Source organism: Peromyscus californicus, unplaced genomic scaffold, assembly GCF_007827085.1.
Source record: "Peromyscus californicus insignis strain IS unplaced genomic scaffold, ASM782708v3 Scaffold_6__1_contigs__length_162567912, whole genome shotgun sequence".
Classification (NCBI taxonomy): domain Eukaryota; kingdom Metazoa; phylum Chordata; class Mammalia; order Rodentia; family Cricetidae; genus Peromyscus; species Peromyscus californicus.
In genome coordinates this window covers 57739805-57761672 of record NW_026294584.1, presented here as the reverse complement: position 1 = coordinate 57761672, position 21868 = coordinate 57739805, and the positions used below count along the sequence as shown (strand labels likewise).

General features: G+C 38.0%; 1 protein-coding gene across 1 annotated transcript in view; it reads right to left on the bottom strand.

The window, feature by feature from the left end:
* Nucleotides 1-21868, bottom strand: part of Cntnap2 (contactin associated protein 2) — a 1578963-nt gene that overhangs the window by 1258820 nt on the left and 298275 nt on the right. The window lies entirely within an intron of this gene.

Below are 21868 nucleotides of genomic sequence, written 5' to 3'. Positions count from 1 at the left end.
GACGGGGGTGGGGGGATTCCTATGGAAAGGTGTTCCTAATAGGTAGCTTTGTTTGCAAAGATTGTGCTTCACTGATATTCAGAGTTAATGTAATTGCATTCCTTTAGTTAAGGAATCACTTTCTTAAGTAATTCAGATATGTTGATGTTCCTTAACTTTCAATTACATACAAATTAAAGTAGGAAAAAGAAGGAGGAGACAGGAAGTGAGAGAGGGAGGGAGGAAGAGAGAGAGAGGTAGAGGTAAAGGAGGGAGAGAAGACAGAAAGGAGAAAAGAGAAGAGTAACAGTGAAGGATCAGCCATATCTGTAAGGAACTGCACTGGTAGAAATCTGAGAGTGAAAAACTTAGAAGACAGCAGGGCCAGTGCCCTGTGTTGTCTTAGTTAGGGTTACTATTGTTATGACAGCAACAATATCATGACCAATGCAACTTGGAGAGGAAAGGGCTTTATTACACTTATGCTTCCTCATCACTGTTGATCATTGAAGGAAGTCAGGAGAGCTATTCAAACAGAGCAGGAATGTGGAGGCAGGAGCGGATTCAAGACCACGGAGTAGTGCTGCTTGCTGGCCTGCTCATCACGGCTTGCTGAGTCAGCATTTTTATAAAACCAGGACCAACAGCCCAGGGGTAACACCACCCACAATGGGCTGGGCCTCCCCCATCAATCACTGGTTAAGAACATGCCCTACAGGCTTGCCTACAGTCTGATCTTATGGAGGCACTTTAAAATTGTAGCTCCCTCCTCTCAGGTGAATTTGGCATGTGTCAAGTGGATCTGAACTAGCCAGCATGTATGTGATGAGATACACAGAGGTAATATGGAGAGTAAAAAAAAAAAAAAAAAAAAAACCCAAATCCCACTTTTCCAAGTTTCAAAATTAAGGTTTTGAGAAATATAAAAGAAACATTTCGAAGTAGGCTGAATTTAGAGAACTATTATTAGGTTTTAGCTACTCAGTCTTAATGCTTTTCAAACATGTTGTCAAATCTTCTATTATATTTTGTCGGCTCTCCTAATTTTAATGCCCCTTATATATGAGTTCTAGTCTGTCTCTGCTTCTTTCATTCCTACCCAATTCTAAGGTTGGGTTGACCCTAGGCAACATTGTGATAAGTGACTTGGTCATCTTACGAGTGTTTTGTATTTTGCATTCGAACTTTTGTTTGAGTACCCAATTCCTGTCCATCTAGCACAATTCACACATTTTCCAGTTAACTTAATACCGAGCTTCTGTAAGTTTGGAAGGCAGGGCAGAGAGTGAGGTTCAGATGGCCTCCTTCAAAGCCTTATAAAATTATCATATGAAAAACACGAGGTGACAAAGAGTAAGGCACAGCATCCTGACTGTGATGACTATCCAGAGCTCCTGGTAAAAAGGCTGAGGCGCAGCAGAGGTTCTGAGTGTAGTCTCAGTTCCTCATAATAAAGAACGTACCTCTGATTAGAATTTTAAGATGCTACTATAACATGGGATACATGAAACTTATGAGGAACTACCAGGAACATCATGCTTAAGAAACACATCCTCTACAAATGAGTCCAAAGCTTACACTATGCGATGGGTCCACAATAGCCCACTAACATACAAGTTATGTTATTCATGAGGGTGGAGGGAACAGAAGCAAGGAACAAAGTTCAAGACTGCTGTGAGTACAAAAGGAGACAACCCTTCAGGAGACTGCTTTTGGTAAAACGGCTCAACTTTATTCCAGAGTATAAGGAATATATAGGATTGGGGAGCCTGGGGACAAACCCTAATTTGCATTAAGTGGTGCACTCCTATCACAAGGCTTCTTCCTATGTGGTAGTCAGGTCCTTTCAAAAGGGCTAGAGCACTTGCTTGTTACCATGTGGGTCATCGAGAGAGGAGCATTCACAAGGAACTGTGTCAAGGGTCACCCTTGAGATAAGCTAGGCACAATAGGGGCAGCTGAGCTGTGAATCCTTTATTTCTTCTCCCAGCTTGTATCCCTGCCTAGAAGTATATCTTTCCTAACAATTTATTTTCACTTTGCTTACAACATTCTATTTTCTCTGTCAAATTCTTTGATTAGGATACATTAATCCTGGGACTCCCAGAAGGTTCCCAATGAACTCCTATACTTAGATTGGTATCATTAGCACATTTCCAAAGTCCACATTCCCCAAATTCATGGTGATCATGGATTTCCAGTGTAAGCCTTTCCATTTCCCCTTCTCACTCTGTACTGGGTAGCAGCAGCGGTGATCATCAGGTCCTTTACTCTCTTTGTACTTTTTCCTATCAAGTGAAATTTATCTAAAATATTTTCAAAATAAATCATATTAGCATTACTTTGTAAATAATTCTCATAAGAGATAGCCAAACTGCCTCAACAGAGCATTCTACTTTGCCACACTAAGAGAGGAATTTACCAAGAAGATACCAGATTTTTGGAAGGCCCTGCTCATCAGAGGTTGCAGTCTGTCACAACCTGGCATATTTCTCTAAGCTGGGTAACATGGAGGACTCCTCTTCCCAGAAAACGATTCCTGCTCTCTACACAGCCTTATCTGCAGGATGTCTCTAGGCTCAGAATGCCTGGCTTATCTCAAGGGTGACCCTTGACACAGTTCCTTGTGAATGCTCTTCTCTCGATGACCCACATGGTAATAAGCAAGTACTCTAGCCCTTTGGATAGGACCTGACTACCACATAGGAAGAAGCCTTGTGATAGGAGTGCACCACTTAATGCAAATCAGGGCTTGTCCCCAGGCTCCCCAATCCTATATATTTTTTATACTCTGGAATAAAGTTGAGCTGCTTCACCAAAAGCAGTCTCCTAGAGGGTTGTCTCCTTTTGTACTCACAACAATCTTGAACTCTGTTCCTTGCTTCTGTTCCCTCCACCCTCATGAACCAATGCAGTCAATAATCCCAAGGAAAAAGCAGAGCCACACTAGGTCACATTGATTTTGTTTTTTTCTTAGTGGGTAATATCAGCCATCCATTAAATGTCTCCATAAACTAATCAATTCCCTTCTGTACTTAGAAATTTGTTGAGGCATGGCTATCATAATAAACTGGGTAATATTATAACATCTGTGAGGGTTAATATTAATTTATTAAAATATTATAAAATTTATAGGGTCTATAATCACTTAAGTGCTATGCTTCTGATCATATCAGTGAGGGATTAACTAGATGAAATGAATTATGGCTGAAAAACTCATACAGGTGGTACCATCCATGGTCTGGTAAAAGAGAAAGTGACCTGAGCAAGCATTTATCACCATCTGCTTCCTGACAGTGGATGGATGTGACCATGCTTTACTCTTCTGCTGTCATGAATTCTTAGGCACGGTAGACATGCATGTAGTCTCAAATTATGAGCTGAAGGGAGCCTTTCTGAAGTAACTTTAGTCAGACATTGTGTTGCATCTATAAGACAAATAACTAATATGACATTTACAATGACATCAAGTATTAGTCATCGTCTGGCATTGAAATAAGTTAGAACTTTCACTCTGGGATATCATATCGGATTTAGTAGCCTTCCGATGTGACAAAAATAAATCAAGCAGTTATCTCATCGGAATCCTGTGTAGTGATATACTGTGTACCCTAATAAATTTGCCTAAGGATCAGAGGACAGAGCCAGCCACTAGATTAGACATAGAGGACAGGCAGTGGTGGCACACACCTTTAATCCCAGCACTTGAGATCTCATGCCTTTGCTTGGGAAGCACCATGTGTGTTTAATCCCAGGAAGTAATATGGCAGGACAGAGAAGGCTATATAAGGCGTGAGGAAACAGGAACTCACTCTCTTTAGACTGAGGATTTTGGAGAGGTAAGAACGAGTGGCTGGCTGTTCTGCTTCTCTGATCTTTCATCTTTCTCCCTGATATCTGGCTCTAGGTTTTTTATTAAAAGACCATCTAAGATTTGAACAACAGTCATGTTTTATATTTATCAATATCGAATCAAAGAGAGAAATGCCAATTCTTATTCACTAAAGAAAAAAAAATGACACTAAGTTCTAAAATATCAATTTGGCAATGAAGCCAGGATAAAGGCATCTAAAAGTCTCTCTCCAGTTTCCTGCAGTAAAATAATGCTAAATCACATCACAGTGTTAAGTCACCATACCCCTGGAAAAGAGGCAGTGTTTTCTTAGAGAGGAACTTGGCATGCAGATGAAGGGAATGTGCAGAAGAGCAACACGTGGGGAGCCAAGACCAGATGTGAAAAAATGAGACAGAGCCTTTTGGGTCTCTGAGGCTTGAGGCACAGTCCCATCTGTCAGGCGCGTCTCTTGGCTCTCCCTGAGGAGGCTGCCTCCAGATCTGCAGCTTGGCCTGGCAGTTCAGCCTGCTCAGCTCTGCCACATTCATCATTGTAAACTGCCCACAGCAGGTTGTTGCTGGCACACTGAGGTCTGTTACCTCGGTGGCCAGCCCATGGCCTGCCCATGACCTTTCATAGACTTTTGTTAGCAAGCAGACAACCTGGCAGCCAGGAAGAGAGGCCAGTCACCCTTTTCCTCTTCACTACAAAATCTGCAATACAGGACATGAGGTACCTGTGTGCTGACCTTAGGACACTGAGAGTCTTTTCTTATAAATCATCATAGAAAAGTAGAAGCTGTTTTCCTTTTCTTAGTGTACTTAACATTAGTTGTAATAAGGAAAAACATGTATTCTTACATCTACATTGAACTGCATATTTTACCCCTTAAATCTATTTAATACGTGCCGCATACATTTTTAAGTAGGCGCAAAATGGCCATAACTTTCCTCCCTATATTAGACATGCATCGGTGCTGGCTGTCTCTTGCAGAGACAAACTGTCATAGAAGGAACCATAAAAAGATTAAGTCGGTGGCTGAGAAGGTGGTTTATTTGGTGAAGTGCTTGCTGAATAAGCATGAGTAATTGAGTTAAAATCCTCCCCCAAAATTTAAACATAAGGTCATGTTTCTGTAACCCCAGTCTAGGAAGAATGGAGAAAGGCTGATGCCCTGAGCTCACTAGTCAGCTGGCCTAGCTGAATCAATGTGTCACAAGTTAGTGAATGATACTGCCTCAAAAAATAAGAACAGTGACCGAGAAAGACACTCAACATCCACCTGTGGCCTCCACATGCATTCACACACATGTGAACACAGACCTATATGTACACATACACACACACACACACACACACACACACACACACACACACACACACACACTACATGTACATATATACAGAGCCATACACCATAAAAGTAGATGGACTGGACAGGAATGATACTGATCTGAGGCATGCCCAGTTCTGTGGCTGACTGTAAGTGTACAGCAAGGGAAATGTTTTAGACCTCTTATTTCATTCTCAGTGTCTTTACACTAGAATTGCCCACATTTCTTACAGTTCCTTGACCATTGTGGGTCATTGAGTAAAGATATATAAGGTATACCACAGGTTATGAATATATCTTACTTCCCTCCCTACAAGTCAGCATCTCTGATGCCACATTTCAATGGGACTAGGGGCTAAAAAGGTTGTATGATAATGGTGATTTTTTTTCTGTGCTCCTTCTAATTATTTGAACACTACCACACCTCATTTTCATTGCAGAGAGAGAGACATATACAGAGAGACAGAGACAAAGATACAGAGAGACAGAGACAGAGAGAGAGAGAGACAGAGACAGAGAGAGAGAGAGAGAGAGAGAGAGAGAGAGAGAGAGAGAGAGAGAGAGAGAGAGAGATTAGCAGTTATTTTCACTATCTTTACAGATCGGGAAGGGCTAATAGCAATGTAAGGATACATGTTACAACGTGTAAGGTCATTTGACAGATCAGAGCACAGCACTCTCTCTGTCACTCAGACATATCCACATTGCTAAAATCTGCTCACAAGATGACTTCCCTTTTGCTACTGTAATTTTAACTAAATGAATTATTTTTAAATTACTCTATGACTTCCTGGACTAAAAGTAAAGGGAATTTTAAAAATGGTCGTTTATAAGAACTATCCCCCAAGTATTAGAATATAGAAAAGCTGGATGCTTCTGGAATGCACTCAGTTCAAGACTGGGGAATCATTAATGAAAGTTGATGAAAAAAGTGTCCCAGGGAATTCCTCATCACTGGCTGAGTGATAATGAAGCAGGCATTTAACAAAGAAACTGCCTACCAAAATGAAAATATACCCTGTCCTTTCAAAGAAATATTTTATTATGCTTTCATATTCTTTTTTATTGGTCCTTGCATGAATTTTGATAATACAACACACTGTTTTCTGTCCACTCTTATTTTCGTTCCCATCAAAAGAATTTGCTGCTTTTGTGGAAGGGCACTGGAGATGCCTGTTTGTACCAGGATAGAGTACATAATTATCTTATCTGGAAAATTTGATAAATATAAACTGAAAATTTCCACTTGTAATTGAAGCAGATCTCAACATTTTTCAATGTTTAGTTTCTGTAAACATTAAGAAATTTTAAATATGGTATTTTAAATTTTATTCTAAAGAATTTGTGTACCAAAATTTGCAGTCTCAACAATTTTGTGTGAAAATGTAGTTTCATCAGAATACATTACAGCGAAGAGATCTATCCATTTAGATTTCTAGGGTGCCCCTCCATGCTGTTACACCAATGCACCATCTTTTGATATCTTTTTGCGTGGAAGCCAACATCCTTGTATTGGATAGAGAGATGCTTTGAAGTGTACCCCAAACTTGGAGCCATTCCAGCTGGCCAGGATCAATTTATAAACACATGCACCTGTTGAAGATGTGCTCGTTCTTAGAATTTTCTATGTGGAATGTCAAAATGGTGAACAAACAGAGAGGGATGTTTACACCCTGATCATGATTTTCTCAAACTGCATATTAAAAAGAAACCAAAGCAGATTATTTGAAAGTAAGACCCGTGTTGAAGCAATCTCTTCCTCAGCTCATTCTCTGTTTGTCTTCTTCATTGTAAAATGTGTATCAATATGGATAATGTGTGCTATCTTTCTTGCTGTCCTCAAATCTATTTTGTATGGTCTAATGGTGAAGGAAAGATATTATGTAGAAGAAAGTACAGAATTTTGTTAGTTTAAATGTTCATGGGCACTAAATACTTTTATAGTATAAGATTTTTTTTTTACAATGTTAGTAAGCATGTAACATCCTGCTATATACGTTTCTTTAAATAAGGGCTTTCTCCTATATTGGTGTTTAGAATATTACTTGTTTCTTTAATAAAGACTTACATCATTATTTCTTCATGTCTGTTCAGAGATAGGTACCAAGATATTGTGAAGATTCCAAAATTTAACTATACTTCATGCCCAGTACTCAGTGTTCAGTATTCAACACCCAATACCCAGTACTCATTACCAAATCCTCAGTACCTAATATCCAATACTAAAACCTCAATACTCAACCATCAGTGCTGTCATATTATGCTTAACTTAAACATGTCCTTAATATGCACTTTAAATCATCTCTAGAACACTGGTAATATACAATGTATTATAAAAACTTTGCACATTTCTCTGTATTTTTCAAGAAATGAGTACGAAGAAGAAAGTGTGCACCTATTCAATACAGATGCAGTATGTTGTTAGCCAAAAGGTAAATTCACTGGTCTACTCTGGTAATCAGATTAGTGAATACCCTAACTGTCATCATAGAGCCTTCATCCAGTTAAAGACGGAAGCAATTGCAGAGATCCACAGCCGGGTGCCAGGCTGAGCTCCAGGAATCCAGTCGATGAGAGACAGGAGGGATTCTATAAGCAAGGGACATTGAGATCATGATGAGAAAATGTACAGAGACAACCAGCCACACTAGTGGAAACTCATAACTGTGGGCCAATAGCTGTGGAGCCCCTATGGGACTGTACTAGGCAGGCCCTCTGGAGATGCGACACAGTTGTTAAGCTTGAACCATTTGGGGGGCCCCCAGGCAGGGGGATCGGAATCCATTCCTGGTTCATGAGTGGGCCTTTTGGAGCCCAGTGCCTATGACATGATACCTTATGCAGTCTTGGTGCAGAGGGGAGGGGCTTGGACCTGCCTCAACTCAATGTACCAGGCTCTGCTGACTCCCTATGGGAGACCTTGACTTGGAGGAGGTGGGAATGGGGTGGGGGGGCAGGAAGAAGGAGAGGGGGATCTGTGGTTGGTATGTAAAATGAATAGAAAATTTCTTAATAATAAAAAAGTTAAGTTCACAGGAGCAGAACTCAAAGATATAGAGGCTTATTCTATATCTGTATTTCCATATATGTATGTGAATGTCCAACATAGTTATGTGTGCTAAATGTATTCGTGTAAACATTTACATATATTTGTATAATTCAATATTTTCTTCTCAAGGATTTTACTATTCAGAAAGTCTCTTTTCTCATTTCAACCATTGCATTTTCTAGAATGTTTGTCTCCCCATCCTTAGTTTAAGCTCCTTCTTCAATGGTAAATTTTCTTCTCTTTTCCAACAGTTGAAATATTTTGTTGGAGGTGAGGAAATACATGAACACAGCAGCCACACAGGGAGAAAGACCATCCATAAAGGATGGTGTGAGGACTCAGGAAACAAACGCTGTACCAGAGTCAGTTCTCATTGTCAACTTGATTGGTGAGGTATATGTTGTGGTTCTTTCTATGACAGAGGATAAACTGCATGTGGAAACCTACCCTGAACAGCGGCAGTTTAAACACACAAACAAGATAAAAGACAGGAAGGAGAGAGCCATCAGAAGCAGCAATTGCTTCTCTCTGCTCTTCTTTCATATTTTCTGCCACAAGTTCAAACTGCTATGATGCTTTGCTCAAGCACACGGTGCCAAAAGCACAGGGATTTAACCCTCTGAAACTGTGAGCCAGAATCTTTAAGTGTTTTTTCTCAAGTGTTTGGTCATGGGGAGATAAATAACGGATACAGGGAGACAGAAAAATTAGGCTACCATTTACTATTAAGTATTCAGTGGTGTAATTTAGGGGCTTGAAAAAGTTGTATGGGAAGTGTTTGCTATCGACCTGTAGTCATAGTATGAACAATCTTTGATTAAAGTTTGTCAGAACTGGATTTCTCTCCTCCGATCTGCAATACTGAAGTTTCTCAATTCCATCTCATTAAATACTCAAGTTAAAAGGAGTAAAAAAAAAAAAAAAATTACGAAACCATTAGTTCTTGCCTAATTGGATGCAGAAGCTAACATTCTGCCAGTAGTAACATAGACTGCCCTGGAAGGTATTGTTATCCTTCATATGAGCAGGTCACCATGATGTGCTAAGTTCTCAGGGGTACTAAGACAGAATCAAAGTTGAACATGTTATACACACACATACAAAGGTGTTCACACCCACAACACCATCACACAGAGCTCCAGCAACAAGCTGAAAATGTAACTGTCTCCGTAAAGAAGGTGGGATGAGTTTGTTTGTGTATAATCTCGTCATCCCTCTCTTGCTACATCCTTTCTCCTTCTGTGCTTTAAAATTTACAGAGCTATGACTTCTATGCAAATAACATAGTCTTCTAAAATGATTAACACAGAAAATTTTCTTTTGTTTTTAAAATATTTAAACTCTGTATTGTTTATGCTATTGACAAGTTTGATAGCTTATGTATTAATTTTCCTTACATGTTTGAACATCAATAACTACAAATATAGAAGGATGTATCTCCATTCTTTTTATATTCTTTAGCATAAGAACAAATTTATTACATATTATTTTACTAATAAAGCAGCAAATCTGAATAAAATTGTAAGTTTGCATAATCTTGCTAATATGACTGTGCCTAAATAATCATTTCACTACAATAAATAATTATTGTTGAAGAATGATTCAGAGGGAAAAACATTCTTATGTAAAACTGCCTCTCATAAACCTTCCTTCAATGGTGAGTTTCAGGGATGTGTTTATTGACCAGAAGAACAACTAATGGATAACTCATCTTTATAGGGTGTCTGTTGCCACAGCAATAGTGCTGTGACATCTTTCCCAAGGAAGCTTTTTGTTCTAAACGCAATAATGAACAATATCCTGCAGCCTCCATTCAACACCAAAGGTGAGAAGCTTAGGTTGACCTCCTAGTAGCATATGGGTGTGCAGAATGCTGAGATCACACAGAGGCACACCTCCCTGTTACAGTCTACTGCCTACTCTTCAGAAATAACCTTCTGTCATTTGTATAACTTATTAGTCATTGTTTTCCCTTTGAACACATATTTACTGAGTGAATAGAATGCATTAATTTTAATTAAAGATAAAAAATAATGAGTTTACCTTTAACAATATTCAATTTCCTAGATGGATTACTTTTTAAATCTTTTCATCATATACCCATATAAACTACAAAAAAAAGAGGCACCTACAGACTTTAACCACCTTAATGAAAACATCTCAAACTTTACAAGACAACCAGACTTTTACTTCTCAAATGCCCTCATGTCACTCATTGGACTATATGACTGTGTACTGTTTGTGAACTGTCCTGTTAATTTGGGATGAGTGCATGGTTTTGAACATGGCTGCAGATTTGCAAGAGTTCCAGTGATGAAGGAAGAGGCTTAGTGGCTGGATTTCCACAACTGAAGGAGAAATTCAGCCTTAGGTTGAAAAGTAGATATTAGATGTGGTGCTCAGAGCATTCATTGGTATAAGGAAACTTAAAAATGTTTAGCCCAATTAACCTGTCTTTCTGTGTGTTGGGATAATGCCTAGATCTCATGACAAATCCTGTTACTAAAGGGAGAAAGAATCAAAGAGGCTCAGCTGAGAGGATGTCATGATCTAGCAGGCAAAAATGTCAAGTCAGCTAAGAACTTAATTAGAGCTGAAGACTATTGATCACTTTCCTACACTGGCTGTTAGTCTTTATTCTCAATATTCCTTTCTGCTTACTTTGTCATCCTGTATTTCTTACATTGTTTCTCCTCTCCTGTCTTTCATTCTTCTCTGGGATCTATTTCTTTTTTTTCTATTATTATTATTATTATTATTATTATTATTAATTTATTTATCATGCTATCTCTGATTATCATTCCCGAGACATGGTTTTCTTTTTCAATACAATTCAGTTCTACATATCAGCCACAGATTCCCTTGTTCTCCCTGCTTCCGCCCCCCTCACCTTCCCCCCAGCCCACCCCCCATTCCCACCTCCTCCAGGGCAAAGCCTCCCCCGAGGACTGAGGCTTGGAAAGCTCCTTGTGAGAGTTAGCGAATGCTATCATGATGAACAAATTTCCATAAGAACTTTGGATACATTTCTAAACTCTGTGATGGACTCCCTTAAACTAGTCCACATATTCAGTGCTTTTTTGACTCATCATGTCTGTAGAAGACAACATTTTATGCCTTATGCTCATCTAGGGTATAATGATGTGCATTATAGGGCTCTTGTGTTTGTAGGAAATAAACATCCCTGCTTAGCACTCACTTTGCACTCCTTATCTCATTTGATTTCAATATTGGTCACCTATCTATGTATTATCATCTTTATCCTAAAAAATAAAGATTCAAGATTTAACTTATGCATAATCTCTAAATAATCAGTGGTTCTCAACCTTCCCAATGCTGGGACTCTTTAATACACTTAGTTCCTAATGTTGTGGTCCCCCCAACCATGAAATTATTCCACTGCAACTTCATAACTATAATTTTGCTACTACTATGTATTGTAATGCCGTTATCTGATATGCAGGATATTTGATATATGATACCCCTGTAGGGGTTGTGATGCACAAGTTGAGAACTACTGCTCTAAATGATCAATTTCAAACTGTATTAGTCAAAACCATAAAAATTTAGTAGCTGAGGTCCTCAGTCACAAATGCATTTCCACAATCATATATGACCAGATAATGCTCCTGCTTAAACCAAACCTTTCATTTTCCAATTTCTGCATTTAAAATAATTGACTTGTAGCAAATGTAATCATCATCTAAAAGTCATTGTGTGATTAAAATCATAGGCAGTGCAACATAAGGTCCAGTAACAGAGGCCGGGCGGTAGTGGTGCAGGCCTTTAATCCGAGCACTTGGGAGGCAGAGGTAGGCGGATCTCTGTCAGTTCAAGGCCAGCCTGGGCTACAGAGTGAGATCCATGACAGACTACAAAGCTACAGAGTAACCCTGTCTCCCAAAAAACAAACAAACAAACAAACAAAAACCAAATAAACAAAACCAAACAAAAAGTCCAGTGACAAAATACCTCTGTAGTGACGATGTTCATTGTCATCTTGATTGGGTTTCATGTCACCATGTTATCACACAACTCTGGATGTGTGCATGAATGTGTTTCCAGAAAATTTTAATAGAGGAGGGTAAAGGGCTACCCTGAATATAGCAGTGCTGTTCCACGGGGCAATCCTCTGACTCAAGTGAAAAGGAGAAAGTGAGCAGTGCATCTGCATTCATTTCAGTTCTCACTGTGATATCCATGTGAGAGCTACCTCATAAAACACACACTTCCCAGTATGATGGGCTTTCTCCTTAAAATGTGAGGGCCCCAAAATCTTTTCTTCCTTAAGTTGTCTTTGTTGGGTATTTCATTAACAGTAATGGAAAAAGTAAATAATGTAACCTCATGACTCAACCATTTCAGGGAAATGAAGCGTTCATACACGGCAAGAATACAGAAAGTTTATGCTGGCAATTTTTCTAAATAAGAAAAGAATCTATGAAGGTCTTATTCTTCATATTTGCTTAAATCCATAGAATGTTTCAACCATTGGTTCACACATTGCTTGCAGTTCTACCCTGATAGCACTCTACTAAATAACAACAATAAATATTATGACTATAATTAATGAGACTATTTCGAGTTTGGGCTTCATAAGAAATACCTCAATATTCTTTAAACTAAAAAGTATTATCTCACAGTATATTAATTCTTTACAGTTAGTGTTATCTAAAGTTTAAAACACCCAATACAATTGAATCTATTTTATTTAAAAAGAATAATTTCATTCTCGGTATGCATTAGCAGTCATTTTAAAGGAAAGGACAAATATTTCCCTATCCACAAATACATACTCAGTTCCTAACAACTACCTCCCTTTTCCCAAAATGAAAAGGAATAATGATAATAATTATAGTCATACAAAAAGTGAAAAACTGAATGCAATCTGTTTTCTATTGAGCACATAAATGTCAGGAGTTGGTTATACTTCTGTTATTTTCCATAGCAGCTATGAAGTATCTTCAAAGATATTAAGCCTGGACAAAAAGTATGTAATTTTTCTTTTGTTGAAATTTTGAATATGAAGCAAAATTGCTGATGAGTCTAAAATGTTGCAAGTTTCCCTTAGCATGTATTGTAATGAGTTGGCAATAGACACTAAATTCAGAGTCTAAATTAATTCTTGTAACTAAAGAAGCAAAATTGCGTTTTTTAAAAGCAAGTGAGGAGAAAAATAACAGTGGAATTAAATATTCTTTTATTGGAAATTAGACACCATATCCAGGTACATACCATGAAGAGTGAAGACTAATAGGAACACCTTTCAGACAGAGTGGGTCCCAGGTTTTTCTTCAGTCACCATGCACACACTGTCACCATGCACACACTGTCACCATGCACACAGTCACCATGCACACACTGTCACCATGCACACACTGTCACCATGCACACACTGTCACCATGCACACACTGTCACCATGCACACACTGTCACCATGCACACACTGTCACCATGCACACACAGTCACCATGCACACACTGTCACCATGCACACACTGTCACCATGCACACACTGTCACCATGCACACACTGTCACCATGCACACAGTCACCATGCACACACTGTCACCATGCACACAGTCACCATGCACACACTGTCACCATGCACACAGTCACCATGCACACACTGTCACCATGCACACAGTCACCAAACAGCACTTTTCCCAGTAACAGCTACTTGACATCTTATGTGAGCTGCATTTTGGCCAAGACCATCCTTAAGATATTTTGAATCTTTAAAACTTAATTTCAATCAAACACAAATTTGATTGAAATCTATATTCTTCATCTTGTCTAAGATTTCTTCTACTTTCAAATCAGTTGCCAATCTTCACTATCATCATTAGCTCTAAGCCCCTGGCCAAAGACACAGGAGCTATTTTGGGGTATTGGGAGGAGTTCAAGGATGATCAAGTGCTGTCAGCTATTCGTTCTCCATCTATCACAGGTACATTCTTTTTTCTCTGTCCCTCCTGTCACCACTGTGATATGGGTCCTTGTCACTTCCTATTTAGATGATCACAACTGCTTCCCACTGATCTCCCATCTGTCAATCTCAGTCTTCCTATCTGGAGTGCATCCTACTCACTGTCAATCTATCCTGCTCAAACTACTTTTTAATCACTATACCGTTCTGTCCAAAAACCGCTCTCTAATTTGACTCTGCCGTATAGAAAAATGATCATGTCACGAAGGCTCTGGAACCCAAGTTTATCTCTCACTATTTCCAAATTAAGATAACTCCATTCATTGAAATGTCTCTTTTTACCACCAGGATATTCCTGAAATAAATTTTTGTGGTGTGTTTTCTTTTTCTACACTTGTTCTTCCCTGTTTCTCCTGCCACTCCAATTCACATCCCTCTGTCTTTTAATTATAAGCCAGAAAGTTTTCTCTAATCATTTCAGCACTATGTGGTGCAGTTCACTGGAAATATATATATATATATATATATATATATATATATATATCCTGTTAGCTCAGATCAGCCAGAAAATACATATAATAAATATCCATGCCCTCAAGTAATTTGATCATGGTGTCATAAAATACTTTATAAACATATGTAATTATGAAGGTTATCTATAAGAATAAATCATACATGTATATCTACATATATTGCATATTCTATTAATATGTGTGATATACATGCATTTATGATGTTTGTATATATATATATATTATTTTAGGTACAAGAGAACAATGGAACATTAGGTGTAAAAAGACAGTCATATAATCTCACTACCATAACTCTTCCAGTTAAGCGTATGAGAAGCTGATGATGCAAGTGTCTTGCATTCTTGATAACAGCTAAGTCCTGGACCCACAGTTCTCTGATAATTGTGGTAAGAAATAACACTGAATCAAGTAATTCATACTTATTTGACAAAGTATCGACACTGACACTGTCACTTGTTTGAAATCCAGGTGCAGAGTGTCTTTTTTTTCGTTTTTCATAGCTTCATTATTAATCTGTTATGATTCTTATACAAATTCTAATTAACATAAAACTGACATATATATTTTGATATATGTCATACATATGTGAAATACACACACACACACACACACACACACACACACACACACACACACACACACACACTTGATGTTTCACATATTTGCTAGAGTATTGACCTACCAGATAATTTGCCCATCGGTATAATAATGGCATGACTATCTTGGGGGTAATCAACCACTTTGTGATAGACTAGGAAGACTGTAGCACAGGAATGTATACAATTTTTTTTGTACTATACATCTGGTCAAACGTCCAATGGAAGTCATTGGCCTATGGTGGACCATACTAACATTGCTTCCCTTAATATACATATTGCTAAACTTCTTTCTAAATATTTGTGTTTATACACACAAACTAGTGTTACTCTCTGCTTGAGGAAGAGAGTTCTATTTTTTTAAACAGTAACTGTTAACACAGAGGCTCATATCTGGTAAAAAGTGCTAAATATAAGTGCCTATTGAGCTTTCAGCCAAAGTAAGCCACTTTTATCACTCCCAAGGCCCAGGGATTATTGAAGAAAAGGGGGTGGAAAGAATGTAACAGCTTGATAATGGGGATAAAAATTGGTAGCAGGCTTTCTTAGACAGACAGCCCCCAAATCATGACACAGAGATTTATTATTAGTTATACATGCCTGGCCTTATCTTATACTTGTCCCACTAATTCATAACTTAGTTTAGCCTGTTTCTCTTCATTTACATTTTGCTTCAGGGATTTTTATCTGTTTTTCATTCTGTATGTCCTGCTTTCCTGCTTCCTCTATGTCCAGTTTGCTGTGACTATCTGACTGGCTGACCCAGAGAGTCTCTCTCTCTCTTCATCTGCCCTTCTCTGCTAAGCCCAGATTCCTCCTCCTACTTATTCTCTCAGCCCTGCCTATCCCTCTGCTCCCTAGCTACTGGCCGTTTAGCTTTTCATTAGACCAATCAGGTGCCTTAGGCAGGCAAGCTAAAATAAATGCAACACATCTTTGCATAGTTTAATAAATGCATCATAAATATAACATATCTTTACATGGTTAAACAAATACTATATTCCACAATTAAAATTACAAAATATTACCATCCAGATATGGCATGACATTGTTAATTATGGGTGGGGCATCTACCCACCAACCCCACAGCTCCCCAGAGTTTTCTTAAATGTGAGCAGCAGGAAATATTAGATAGAAGGATTTATATTGCGGAGATAAACAGAAAATAAAGGATAGCCTCGAGAGGGCCTGGAACCTATTCCAACGGGCCCTGACTGTCTCTGCCCCAGGGTATTTACAGAGATGCCAAGGGGTGGAGCAAAAGACCTCCTTCCCCAGCACAACCAAGTGCAGACCATCTCAGACACCTGTACTCAGACCCGTGGTCCTAATCATACTCTCTATGTGGACCTGCTGGGTAAAGCCAGGAGGAACCTGAAAACAGGCTCCCACAATTATGAACACACAAAAGCAATAGAAACCTGCCTGGTATTCAGCCCTTAAAAATTTGATCAGGGACAGTGGTGGCCCTTTGAGGCACTGTCCCTTTCTGGAAAGCAATTCAATGTTAATGTTTGTTGTGGGAAGGGTGTCATTTTTACCATTGATGTAGTCACTAGAATCATATTTGAGAAGACTGAAAGATATAGCAATGGGAATAGCAGAGGGTAACGGAGGTGAAGATAATCACAATATATTGCATATACATACGAATCAGAAAAAGCTTAAAATAATTTTTAAAATTGATGGTAAAAACACCACAGATGACATTAACAATAAATATTCTCACAACGATAGTTCATTGTTGGTGACACAAGAAAGAAGACATCATCTCCATCCTCTATGAAAATCAAACTATGTGGAGAAATAAATGATAATTTGCCTTACTTGCAGAGAACATGGGAGGATATCAAAAGTGAGCCATCATGATAAAAATAAGTTGTAACAATGAGGAATCTGGAGAAATCATAGGCAGTACAAGCACAAGAGTGCTTGCTACTTTTGCAGAAGACCCAAGCTCAGTTCCTAGCACCCATGTCAGGCAGCTTATAACTGCCCATGACCTGAACTCCAGGGGATCTGATGCACTCTTCAGAACACCACAGGCATCTTCACATATGTGACATTCCCCCATCTCCATATCTGTCTGTCTCTCTGTCTCTCTGCCTGTCTCTATCTGTCTCTCTGTCTCTGTCTCCATCTCCCCAACCACACACAAAGATAGATACAAACATAAAACAAAATAATGAAAGTACATCTTTAAAAAAGAAATACTGGCATTTGAATTATAGACACAATTCTGCAACCAGTACTCCAAGAGACAGAATACATCAGCATGTAAATAAATTAGCTTTGAAAATATTAACTTTGGAAGAACAAAGTAGTAACTGCTAAACCTATGGGATGGGACCCTGAAGATGATATCACTTTGTCGATTACTAAGCATAATAGCATAATGAAAATAAAAATCAAAATAGATGTTTCCAGTTATAATAGTTTTCAATGAAAATAAAATGTCACAGGCTTGAATAAGCATTGATTAAAGATCATTAATAAATGCAGACAGCAGTAAAAAAAAGTTCAAAATCAAAAGGAATTAACTGAAAGAAATGAAGAGAGAGAAGAGACAGGAGGAAAAAGAGGAATAGGAGAGAGGGAGAGAGAGAAAAACAATGGTAATGTGTAGCTACAGTTTTCCTGCCTGGCCCATGGTTAGGACAAATCTCTCTCACCCGCCAGTCCCACAGCCGCTCAGACCCGACCAAGTAAACACAGAGACTTATATTGCTTACAAACTGTATGGCCATGGCAGGCTTCTTGCTAACTGTTCTTATATCTTAAATTAATCCATTTCTATAAATCTATACCTTGCCAAGTGGCTTGTGGCTTACCGGTACTTTACATCTTCCTTGTCCTGATGGCGGCTGGCAGTGTCTCTGACTCAGCCTTCCTGTTCTCTCAATTCTCCTCTCTGTTAGTCCCACCTATACTTCCTGCCTGGCCACTGGCCAATCAGTGATATATTTATTGACCAATCAGCAACACATTTGACATACAGACCATCCCACAGCAGTAATGACATAGAGTCTATTCTTCACTTAAAAGAAAATAGTGAGGAATTATAATATATAAAGAATGTTACTGGACTTGAAGTTCATGAAGTAGAATCACACCTGCATTTGTTTTGCAAATTATGATTCAATCAAATAAATGAGACTCACAACTAGACAGATTAACTTTCTAAGAGGTTTAACATGACTAAAATGAAATGTTTTTGTAATATTTTTCATCAAAGACTCATATAAGATAAAATATTTGAAGTTGCTCACAGAGTATTGTTTTATTTTAAAGTTTAGATGCAGAGACTACATCTTTTTTACACCAATTGTTTTATGTGAATATTTCAGTATTTTGAGTTTATTTACTCTGGTTGACATGAGTACTCAGTCATAATACATTTTAGGTAAACTATGAGCAAAGAATAAAATTGATTAAAACTATTATAATCCTGGGTCCTAATGCATATCCAAGTGCAATGCTTTAACTTTAAGGCTGCATATTATATTTGGTTCAGAAATCAGTTATCTACTTAGAAAGCAATTTTCTACAGTAGAAAAGATGTGATTTTTCTTTAAAACCTGGAACATAATAGGTACAATTATTTGGATGGGGGACATACAAAACGTCACTGTAAATGGTGCACAAATGTGGCCTCGTTTGCATTGATTTAGGAGGTATACACAGCACAGCCCTCCATATCCCTGCTTTAGGCATAAAGATATCGATGAGCAACCATACCGTCATATCTACCCATTGTGAAATACAATTACCTGAAACACAGTACGGAACAGTGGCCCACATAACAGTGCTTTTACACAACGAAGCTAATGTAGGAAATTTAAATTGAGCTACATAAAATGTTTATAATATTTCTTCAAACCAGGACTCCCCTGAGAGCTTTTATTTTCACTTCTTTGGGGCCATTTGATCCAAAATAACAAGTCCATTTTGGATTCTTAAGAAATTCTAAGTAACTGACAGAAACTTCTGGAATTTTCTTTATTTAACCATTAATGTTGGGCCCAATATGCCATAATAAGTGATTACTGGATTTTAATGTATGGTTATTTGCTATTTGCAATAACTTTGTAATTCTAAATTATGGATAATATCTAACATTTGTTGATAGGAATTAAAATTCAATTTTTGATAATTAGAAATGTATATTAAAAAGTTCTCCTGCAAAATGTTTTTTGTTACAAGATGAATTCAGATGCATGTATCTTATAGAGATTTCACTTGAGCAGTGATTATTTTTATTGTATGAATTTAAACTATATTGAGAAAGGGAAGGACTACCCATGAAGAATTGTGCATATGCAAATGAATATAGAATTGGAGCAGACAAAGCTCTTTCATACAATACATTTTTGCCATCAGAAGTGACTTTTTAGGTCTGACCAAACCCAGCAGCTATACTTTCATTGAAATTCACAGTTGGAATCTTTTGTGCAGCACATAAGCAGTGAAGCAGAAAGATTCCTAAAAACCTGACATAGAAAACCCGAATCTAAGATGAGAAACCAGGACTTGTCTGAAACTCTGCATAGGCACAGTGCACTCTATGGTGTAGAACAGGCAGAACACATAGGTGAAGGCCAGGCACCAATACACAGCAAGGTCTCCCTCAGAGAGTTCCTCGATCCAATTGTCTGATGCATTTAGAAGCTTCATCAGGTCCACTCAGAGTTGTGTTCATGGTTTGTTTTAGTATTAAATTGTGAATCACCATACTATTTATAACTCACATCTGATTCTCATTCAATTTACAATCATTCTATGGATATTATAATTTATGAATGGATGGATGCAAATGTTGTTATGAACAGAACTATGTCTTTAGGTCCAAGATTCAGAAAGCCAGGATGGAATGATATTGTTACAGAATTCTATTTCAATAAAGCCAATTCCTTCTGCTTATGCTACTTAGTGAAATATAGAGTTTGAATTGAGATGATAAGCAAAATGTGGAAATTATGGGACAGACAAACAACACACAAAGAATAATTAAGCTATGGCACCTAAAAAAAGAACACATAGTTGTTCAAGATACAAAAAGGAGAAGGAGACCTGTCAGGTAGTTGGGACAGCATTTGCACAAATGCTTTCAGGTGTAAGTTATTGGTCTTCCTGTGCTCCATTAATACTATGTAATTATTCTATTATTCTTAGAAGTACGTTTTAGCATTCACTTGTAATTTCACCTGACTTACTAACAAACAGAATGAAGAGTAACACCAGGAAACCAATTTCATGTGCATAAGTTTCAAAACTATGCCAAATAAAAACAAGATGTTTACAAAAGAATTACCTGACTATATCCATAAAGGAAAAACAAGGGAGTTAGAAACATAAAAGCTGATTCAGAGATGCTCTGATTCTACAAAAGGGTTAGCTTTGAGACAAGAAAGAATGGAAGAGTAAGTGCATGAGTTGGGTTTTGAAGGAAATAGATTTATTGTTTGTTTTGATGGATGATGCCATGTTTTACACTTTAAACACTGTCTCAAGGTGGGCTCTTTGGGAAGTAGGCACTGAGACTATGAAAGCTCAGGATATTAACTGGCATCTGTCTTTAGGGCCAGCAGTAGTAAAAGAGAGTGTTAATACAACAGGGTTACTCTAGGGAGAGGCCAGCTGAGATTAGCCTGCCATCCGCAGCCAGACTTATTCATCGCTCCCACTCTGCATTTTCAGAGTCATCCCACATCAGTCTTTAGCTGTGATATTTCCCTGTAAGGGCACATTTGGGAATGCCTAGGTTGTCTCTGAAAGGTTTGATAGGTGCAGACTGCTGCCTCCTGTGCTGCAGCTCTATCTACACATCTTCCTCTGGGCAGACCTGGACAGTGCAAAAACAGTAAACTTGGCTTCAACTTATCAACTTACTGCTTTTAGAATCTGATCATTTCTCTTGCTTGTTAACAAATAAAATAAGTATTTTGTAATCATTTTCTTTTCTTTTCTAAGTACATTCATCTATGTTTGCGTATATTGTATGAGCACCATATACATATAGTTACCTCCAAAGGCCAGAAGAAGGTGGTGAGCCCCAGGACCTAGAGTTACAGGGTTCATGAACTGCCTGATGTAGGTACAGAGAACAGAACTTTGATTCTCTGCAAGAGCAGCAAGCACTTTTAATACTGAGCCACTTCTACAAATAAAACCCAGTTTATACAGAAATCTGCACATACTTTTGTCAAGGAAAATATATGTGTGGAGTCTCTAACTGCCCTTAGGCATAATGTCACAGTTCAGGGGCCACTTCTCTACTCCTGGTTATGGATTACTTTATTTCTGTTTCACATATCCCTTCTATTATTTCCAATTTATAGGGGAGCTAAATTCCTTCTGCTTATTCAGCCAATTCTAGGATCAATAAGTACATCAGTTTTTGCCTTTTTTCTTTCTTTCTTTCTGTCTGTCTTTCTTTCTTTCTTTCTTGTTTGCTTTCTTGCTTGTTTTTTTTTAATTCCCTTCCATCTTTATTTCTTTCTCCTAGTATTCATTTTTCACTTGGAAGCTTTTTAAGCAAAGGATTTATTCTTTTTGCCACTATTTACAAAACAATGCCCCCTAAACATGTGGTTAGCACTTTTTCTTTCTGAGCAAA